At 37.9% G+C, this 8730-nt stretch overlaps 1 long non-coding RNA gene across 1 annotated transcript; it reads left to right on the top strand.

The window, feature by feature from the left end:
- Positions 1-346: 346 nt before the first annotated feature.
- Positions 347-8416, top strand: LOC109366428. The gene is made up of 3 exons (XR_004159053.1): positions 347-409; positions 5183-5279; positions 7106-8416. It is a non-coding gene; the product is annotated as an uncharacterized LOC109366428 (long non-coding RNA).
- The last annotated feature ends 314 nt before the right edge of the window (positions 8417-8730 follow it).

Raw genomic sequence — 8730 nt, 5'->3', positions numbered from 1 at the left:
GTCACTGATGAATGTTAAAAGAGCATTCGTCCCAGTATTGACTCCTGAGGGACACCACTTGTCACAGATCTCCATCTAGACATTGAACCATGAACCACCATTCTCTGGGAACAATCTCACAACCAGTTCCTCATCCATCAAACAGTCCATCCTCATGTACATGTATGTAGACAGGTATACTTTGTGTAGTGGAAATGCTAAGTTATGGCTTGAAGCAACAATTGAGCACCTGGGGGGAATGGAGGGCCAACCCAGGGAACCTCAGGTGCATGCAATGCACCTGAGTGACCAGAAGGGATGGAGCCAGGATCCACTCCTTCCCAGTCCTCATTTAAGGGTTGGCAGTGGAGGCAGTAGTGTCTTGTATGGAAATCTCTGCTCATCTGAGGATCTTATGGGCCTTCTGAAGGTAAGAAGTTTTTCTTATTTCTGTGCTTGCTGTTGTCATATCTGGTGTCATATCTGAGTGCTTCATCATTTGCAGTGGGGTCTTGTTCTGTTGTATTGTGCTTTTTGTCATGTTACGCCCTGTAGGACATATATCATGCAAAATGGAAGAAAAAATATGAAATCATTAATAGGACTCCTTTTTATTTATCTCTGAGACAAACAATGTTCTGTTTAGATATTTGTTTTATTTTACTTTTGCAAATGCAAATTGTTCTGAATCTTCGTGTGTGTGTATATATATAGAGAACAAATATGTTTTCTGAGTGACTGAACAAGATTCAGATTCTTATTCCTGTTTTTTTTTTTTGTTTGTTTGTTTTTTGAAGAGGGGCGACTTCTTTTTACTTTAAAAGCATAGTGTGTGCATTAATGCATCTACTATGATATTTGTTTTGTTAGGATATTTGTTTTGTGAAGACAACTACTGTGCAGACTCACAGCTTTACTAGTTCTGGGCAGTGCCTTTGTCTGTTTCCCACTGGTAGAAGCATCTCATACAATGCTAAAATATCTGCATGCAGGCACTCGCGTGCCTGCACAAAAATCTGTAGGAAGAGATTGCTATAATTGTATGTCTAAGCAGGTACTTCCAGGCAAAGCTGGTACAAATCCTGTTCAATATCTGTGTGAGCATTCAGGCAGAAACAGGGCCCAGGCAGTAATCTTGAGGATTTCAAACTCTATTTCAGCAGCTCTTGGTATTGTGGATCTTCAGGTGGTATCAGTAGATATCAGAGCTGGCTTTATCACAGCTGCTGCAGGACACAGTATGTTCCCAGCTGAGTACTGCCCACAGTGGTGTAGGCAGCAGGTACAGCAGCTGGTGCAGCATGTTTCTGAGGGAGCAACATAGTTTGGAGCAGACAGGCAAATTCTAGCTCTTAGCAGAGCAGTTACTACCACAGAATGATGTGTTGAATGCTTGATTGCTGTCATTGCTTTCTCTGCTAATTCCTTCTTGGACTCATCTGGTAACAGCTGATGCAGGCTGATTCTTCACCTAACAGGTAGATCTACTATGCAGAAGCTGATGTACTTGGCCTTCACTTCATCTATTCCTTGCAAATTAGTTATAGCTGTAGAGTAAATACTATTAAAATGTTTCATATTTGGCTAATGCTTTCCCTTGACCTGAAATTTTGCATTTATATTTCAAACCACAGAAAATTATTTTTGTAATATATTCAAAAGCAAATATGTGAAGAGACTTTTGTTTTGTTCCTGTGCTCACTTCCTGTATATACTTTTTACTGAAAAAGACCTCTTTTTCAATTCAATAGAGGTCAAGATTTAGACCTTTCATTTTTGACAAATTAAAATGTCACTACTTTAAAACATATATTCCAAAGCTAAGTGAATATAGCAATCATGACTGAAGTGAAAGGGCAGTGTCCAACATAATACAAGCAACTCATCTGTAAGCTGAGCAAGTTTTCTTATGAGACCTCTGTATTTACCCTATGATTATCATCACTACAATCCCATATTCCTCCTTAATATTGTCAAACTATCCCATTGAATCATGTATGATGGTAGGGTCTCTGTTATAGGTAAATTTGTCCAATATTATCTTCACAGAAGATTCTGAATCTGTGTCTACAGAGACTCATAGGCTCTCCCTGACAACTGAGCCCCACATTCCTACCAGGGAACATTAAATGTTTTGTTTCATATATTCTATGTATAATAGAAACACTTTAATCTTAAGTAAGAATTTATATTAGTTTTTCTATATCAAGGCTCCTACTGCAGCATACCCATTCTGGGACTGCCATCAGTCCCAGCCCTTGATCAGCCCTGTCCACAGTTTTCCTAATAGCCAAAGGCAACTCACCCTACTCTGGGTTCTTTTTTTCTTTTTTTTTTTTTTTTTGTACTACTATTGTAATATGAGAAGTTCTAGCTAATTGTCCTGTTCTGACTACAAGGATCAAGCTGCCTGATAGGCAGCCCCAGGCACCACAGAACACTCAACTTGCATACAACAATTTCCCCTTTCCCAGTTCTTGTGTTTTCTGTTCCCCATCCTTGTACCTCACTTTCTTAGAGAATCTTGTCCCAGAAGGACAACCTGTGCCTGATTATTTTACCTCCTTGTCCTACTTCTCCACAGCTGTACACAAATAGTCTTTCTTGACATGACTCCTTAGGTAATCTTGGTGTTATACAATTAGTCTAACTGGTGACTTGACTCCAACTGAGACTAGGCAAGACTCTTCTCTCTGAGAAGTCATCAATGCTGCTTTCTAGTTCCTGTGGAGTTTGACTCTTTCTTACTTATCTCTCCTTTAGCCATCCATTAAACCCATTCTTTTTCCACAATGCTGGCTGTAACATCTGTCAGATTTTGCAGCAGATGCCTTTGGTAGCATTGCCCATTGCACTTAATAGTTTCTCACGTTCTCCTTCTTTAACTCAGCCTCTGGTTGAGTTGTTGAGTCCTGCTGTCTCAACACTTTTTTTTTTTTGTAGTGTACTGCTCATACCATGAGACCTGGTTTTTACTTGCTGGCTGCCATACATCTCCCCTGTGCCTTCTGGCCACCTGAAGGACTTGAGCACTGATTAATTCATCTGACAAAGGTGTTTTCTATACATGCTTCTTCTACACCTGGAATTGGAAAACCTAAATTCACAGACATAGAGGAAGGAGATTAGAGGGGAGGGATCAGGGTTTCACTGAAGTGTTCTTCTTGCTTTTTACAATTTATGTTGCTTTTTTGCTTAATCCTGTATGTATGCCTACTTATACAGAAGTAAGGAGATATGTTCTGCTTTGGATAAGCATCAGTCTTGAACCCATTTCAAGTTACCCAGCTAGTAACACTGGAGCATCTCTGCTCTCTGAAGAACACACAGATTTGCCCTAAAACATGTTCAAAATCTCTCTCAACAAATGTTTCAAAAGTCAGCCTTAAGAGAATATGACAAACAATACTTATTTCTTTTAAATTTTGATTATTATTCCCTTTCTTGATATCTTCCTATAAGATGATTCTGTATTCTTTTGCTCATTAATGAGATGTGTGAAATCTTATTTGCCAATTCTGTTTCTAATACTTTTTTGCCTAGTGAGCAATCACAAAATTGCACATTTTCAAGCATGTGTCTCAGAAATCTGCTCTTTAGCTTCTTTCTGCTTTTCTTTTTGTTTATGTTTTACGGTTTTATTCATGCCTTTACAGAGTTTCAAAGCATGGGCCCTGTGCCACTCTTCTAAAAGCTGAGACAGCCATAGTGAATTTTGTATCTATGGAGCTTTTACCTTGCATCATAAAATCTGAGATTCCTCTTTGAGGAAAATAAAATAAGAAGCATCCACCATGTGATGAAAAGAACCGTGAAAACCAAACTGTTACTACTCTTCTCTTTCATGTCTAATCTGAAGGATCAATTGCAATGTCACTGTATACCTCTAAGGTAGTCTTTATTACGTGGGGCAAACTACTTCGGAGTTTTCTAACTCTGTTCTCTCATACCAGTGATGTTTTTTATTCTTACATGTGATATTCTGAGTCTAATTAAGAAAATCTCATTCCAGAGACAAACTGGGAGTCATTTTACAGCCTCTAACTTCTTAGCTATCTCTTCTCTCTTATATCGTGCACTCAGTGCTAAACAAAGATAAGCTGCTTTGAGTATTTTATACTTAGACTTCTGGCTTAACTAAAATCTTTTCCCGAGGTGGACTCCAGAAGTACTTTAAAATGTTCCATCCTGAAATTGTTCATGGTTGTATGATACAGAACAAGAGGGTGCTTATGATTAACAACTCCTGATGTGTCAGTAAAAGAAACACAAGAAATAGTGTATCTCAAAAGACCAAATGCAGGATTCCTGTCAATGCAGGAAGCATTGTTATGAATACAGATAAAAATTTATTGGTGTGCCTCTGTTATCTATATATAATTTTGAGGTGTTTTAAGAGCTCACAACAAGATCTCATTTGTATCTACTGTAGGAGTAAGAAAGATTTATTTATTTACTTATTTTGGAACAAAAACATTCTCTGCTAGATTGTTTTATCCACTGAAGCAGAATGGTAAGAAGCACAACACAAAAATGCTCTTAAGTTGTGATGTGCCTTGGCAAGACTGTGCTAACATATGTCCACTGTCTGTAAAGCCTTCATCAGCTCCTCACAAATTCAGCAGGGACTTCTTACTCTGCCACCAGGCTGTAGCCAAGGACCGGGCTTTGAGTAAATAAGCTGATTTAACTGACTAATTAGTTTGAGTGCAGGAATGGAAGTCTCAAACACTTTTTGTCCTCCTTAATGAGATGAAGCTTCCTGAAAGAATCATTTTACCTTCCTATTCTCCATGAGAATCCAGTGTGTTTCAGATATTCTAAAGACTATTCCACGTTCTTAAATTTATCTTATTACTAACCTTGCAGAGCAATCATGTCTCAAATAATCTGAATGCCTACCTATGCAAGCTGGTTTAGGGACCCTGCTTTGGCAGGGGGGCTGGACTAGATGCTTGCTAGAGTTCCCTTCCACCCCCTACAACTCTATGGAATTCTCAATTTCTAATCTAGACAGATCTACTTGTTGTTAGATTATTCTGTTGCAATTTTCTAGATTATAGCCTCTTTAGGCTTAATTTAATCACTTAATTTGTTTGAGTTGGTGTGAGAGGGGCATTCACAGTGATTTCAAGGTGAGGATAAATTGGTCTATTAAGGTAACTTCACATTTTCTTTTAACTTCTGTCTCTTTATTTTTCAGCTATGTATTTTAGAAGAACTGTCCTTCAGCTCCCAGGTTCCCCAGTGGTCTTCAATGAAATAACAAGCTAGTTTTTCTGCCAGAATCTACTGCTGAGGTAAAAGTATAAACCAGCATTTTGCAGTATCAATTTCAAACTAGAAAGTTCAAAGACAAGGCAAACACCGCTAATCTTTATGAAAGGTAATACAGTCAAGAAATATCTTTCTAAAAGAATGAGTGTATTAACTCTTCAATCATAGCCAAGTGTCTTTCTCAGGCTATAAGAATGGTGTTGATCCAGATAGTATGAACATGTTCTGCTTTAAGGGTCTTCCTCCATGTAATCCTGTGTAGATAATTAAAATGCTGTAACATTTATTGCCTGGTAAATATCTATAGGAGACAAGAAATATTTAAAGTTTGGCCTTTCTTCTTTAAAGTAGCTTGGTATTTACATATTTATATTTTATAGTTATGTATTTGCAATTTGGAGTTTTTGATTATTGTAGCCTTTTGTAGAGGGAAAACTGTAGGTACTTTTTAATTGCTAGATATCAAAATATAGAGAAGCTGATCAGAAACTACTTCCAGAATTTTAGTTTTCAAGGCCGAAATGTGATCAAGTCAATTCAGACTTATTTCTTAGACTAGTTATTTTTTGAATACTGCATTTCCCTGTTCTAATTACAGAAACCTCATTTCTATTCCTATTGAGTTGAGTTTTTCTGTCAGATTTAATGGTGCAGTATCAGAACAAAGTTCCTTATCAGAATTAAGTCCTGCAGTTCAACAAACCTAAATTTATACAGGTCAAATATAGGAAGCACAATACATACAAGTGGTTGGAATAACTTTTTTTCTTAGTGATGGTACATGATGTAAGACAACTTTGAAGTAAAGCATTTTTTAGTTGAGAGGGTTTCCTAGTCCTATTCCTGTAGAGGAATGGACAAAATGAAGTTATGAATCTTGTAAAATACATTACAAATATATACAATTAAGTCTGGATTTCTCCAACTCTCTAGCTGCATAAGTCTTTCTGGAGGAATGCACGTTACTGCACGCTGTCTTGAAAGATGTTGCACTAAGTGCTACTGAAAGCTCCTATTTATTTAAACTACTTTTCCTGTTACCCATGTGTGATGGATTACCTTTTATGAAGACACTTCCCAGAAAAAAACCATGGATCATACCTGGTCCGATAAGAGTATTTCCCTGTGTCTTCAAACATTGTGAGCAAACTTGTTTCAAAGTTTCTTGGTCAGTCTGGACTGAATACATGAAGTAGAGGATGGTAATGACTTCATCCCCATATCTCTTGAGCATTAGGCTTGGCAGGAAGGCACAAGCTGGGCTTTTATTCCTGCATTTTTTTTCCTTCAGAACCAATCAAGTTGTGCTTGCCCCCTATATATCTGAGGTGCTCTCTGCAGGCTTGTCAGTGTTAATGGGGTTGTTTTGGTGTGATCTCATTGCTAACTGCTGCCCCTCAAATTGCTAGCACTGAAAACTGGCCACCAAAACAAAGATCCTCTTTTACACTTCTGTGCACAGATAAAGCAAATGTAAAATGGAATCAAACACTACAACTCGCTTTATTCCTTGTTATTTTATTATGTTTATTTCTTATTCCTTGTGTACACCCATTCTTTTTCTTCCTTCTTGCTATGACTCTTATTGTGAGCATTATAACATAAGGCTTTGACTAAATATATGCTTCCTGGTGAAATTAGTATCTCAAAACCACATTCTCGTGCAGTTTTGTATAATTTCAGAATAATCCTATGAGTGTAAGACTGGCATATGCCTCTTTTTGTTTCATTTCTGGATATTTAATCTAACCTCTTTATTACATTAAACAAAAGAAATATTCCACTTTATTTGTGCCTTTTCCAGTCCCCATAGCCATAATATTGTGTTTTGTTTTGTTTTTTTTTCTAGGGCAACAGTACATTTCTTCTCCTTCAGGCTGAATTATCCAAGTATTTATCTGTTCTGTCAGACATGGAGGGGCAGGACCAAATATCTGTAGGTATCTACACCTGGGTTTTTAACAGTGTTCTATGTGGACACAGCACAGCAACACAGCAGCACATCGAGAGATGCATGCATAAATTGAAATGAGAAGAATGTGATGCAGTGAGTTATAGCTTAAAACTCCTGTTATCTTTTGCCCGTGACAATTCGTGCTGTCCGTCTTCTTACTGGAACGTAGGAAACGAACGTTCCTGTCAGACCGACGAACTGCAGTGTTTTAGTGCCGCCTTGTGTTAACGTTTGGAAGTGCAGGTAAAGGAAATTATCTGAAGATGAATTTCAGTTTGCTCAGGCATAACAAACAAATTCCTGCATTTTTTTTATTTCTTCTCTAATAACGTTCCAAGACAATTTAAGGCTTCTCAGAAACATTTTTTTATTTCAATGACAGGGAACAAGCTTAACTCAGCTACTGAAATAACTGTGGCTCAAAAAATTATTCTGTGCTAGGAAGTAGTGTTGCCTGGGTAAACATAATGCTGGGGTCACTGCTATTAGACCCTCAGGTCTCAGTAGATGGACTTCTTTCAGACAAAGACAGTTACATGGAAAAGTCTCTCTGTGCAGTGCCTGGTGTATTCCAGGTAAACTGGCATGCTACTCAGTTTTCAGGTAGGAATGCTGGACTCTTCCATGAAACAGGGATGCAGGACTTCTGCCTTGCATCATCTGTACTCATATTCTACTTGTCTCTTTCACGGGGAATCTGGCTTGATGTTTGGAAGCAGCATAAAACTTTACCAGAGGAGGCTCAGACTTGATATTGGGGAAAAACTTCTTTGCTGTGAGGGTGGTTGAACATTGGAGCAGGCTTCCTAGAGAGGTGGTTGATGTCCCATGGCTGTCAGTGTTTAAGAGGTATTTGAGTAATGACATTAACATATTTAACTTCTGGTTAGCCCTCAAGAAGTCAGGAAGTTGGAATAGATCTTTGAATATCCTGTCCAGCTATTCTGTTCTATTTTATAGGGAAGAGGTAGTTTGAAAAAATATCCTGATAATGCTGTTATGTTGAAGATTACTTTAATTCAATTATTTCCACATTGTAGGCCTAAACTCTTGAGTAAGATGTTTTCTATGGCTACCAGCTCTGCCTTACTCACCCTGAGAATTCAGGTTCATGCTAGATTATTTCCACTTTACACACTGTCATCAGCAATAAAGACTATTCCATGTGAATTCTGTCCACTCTGATACCTTTGTCCCCTGATTGGCTTTGCACATGTGCAGCTCTTGGAGGCTATGGAAGTATTTCTGATTAAGCTGAATATGCTCTGCAGCTCAGCCTCTCTGCATACCTTGGACATCAAGGAATAGCAAAGCAGGGAACATAAGATTTTTTTTTGTATCTCATTTAGCTAAGAAAACATTTGTCTTATCATTAAAATTAGTAAAGAGGATGAACTGCAGTTTTGTGTGGTTAAAATGAATTTGTTTTTATGTACTTACAGAGCCACTGAAAATGTCTCAAATTAAATATCCTGAAGTCCAGCACAGGAAACAGTCATGTGTTCACAGAGGACAGACAT

Source organism: Meleagris gallopavo, chromosome 2, assembly GCF_000146605.3.
Source record: "Meleagris gallopavo isolate NT-WF06-2002-E0010 breed Aviagen turkey brand Nicholas breeding stock chromosome 2, Turkey_5.1, whole genome shotgun sequence".
NCBI lineage: Eukaryota > Metazoa > Chordata > Aves > Galliformes > Phasianidae > Meleagris > Meleagris gallopavo.
This window is presented reverse-complemented; position numbering and strand designations above follow the sequence as displayed.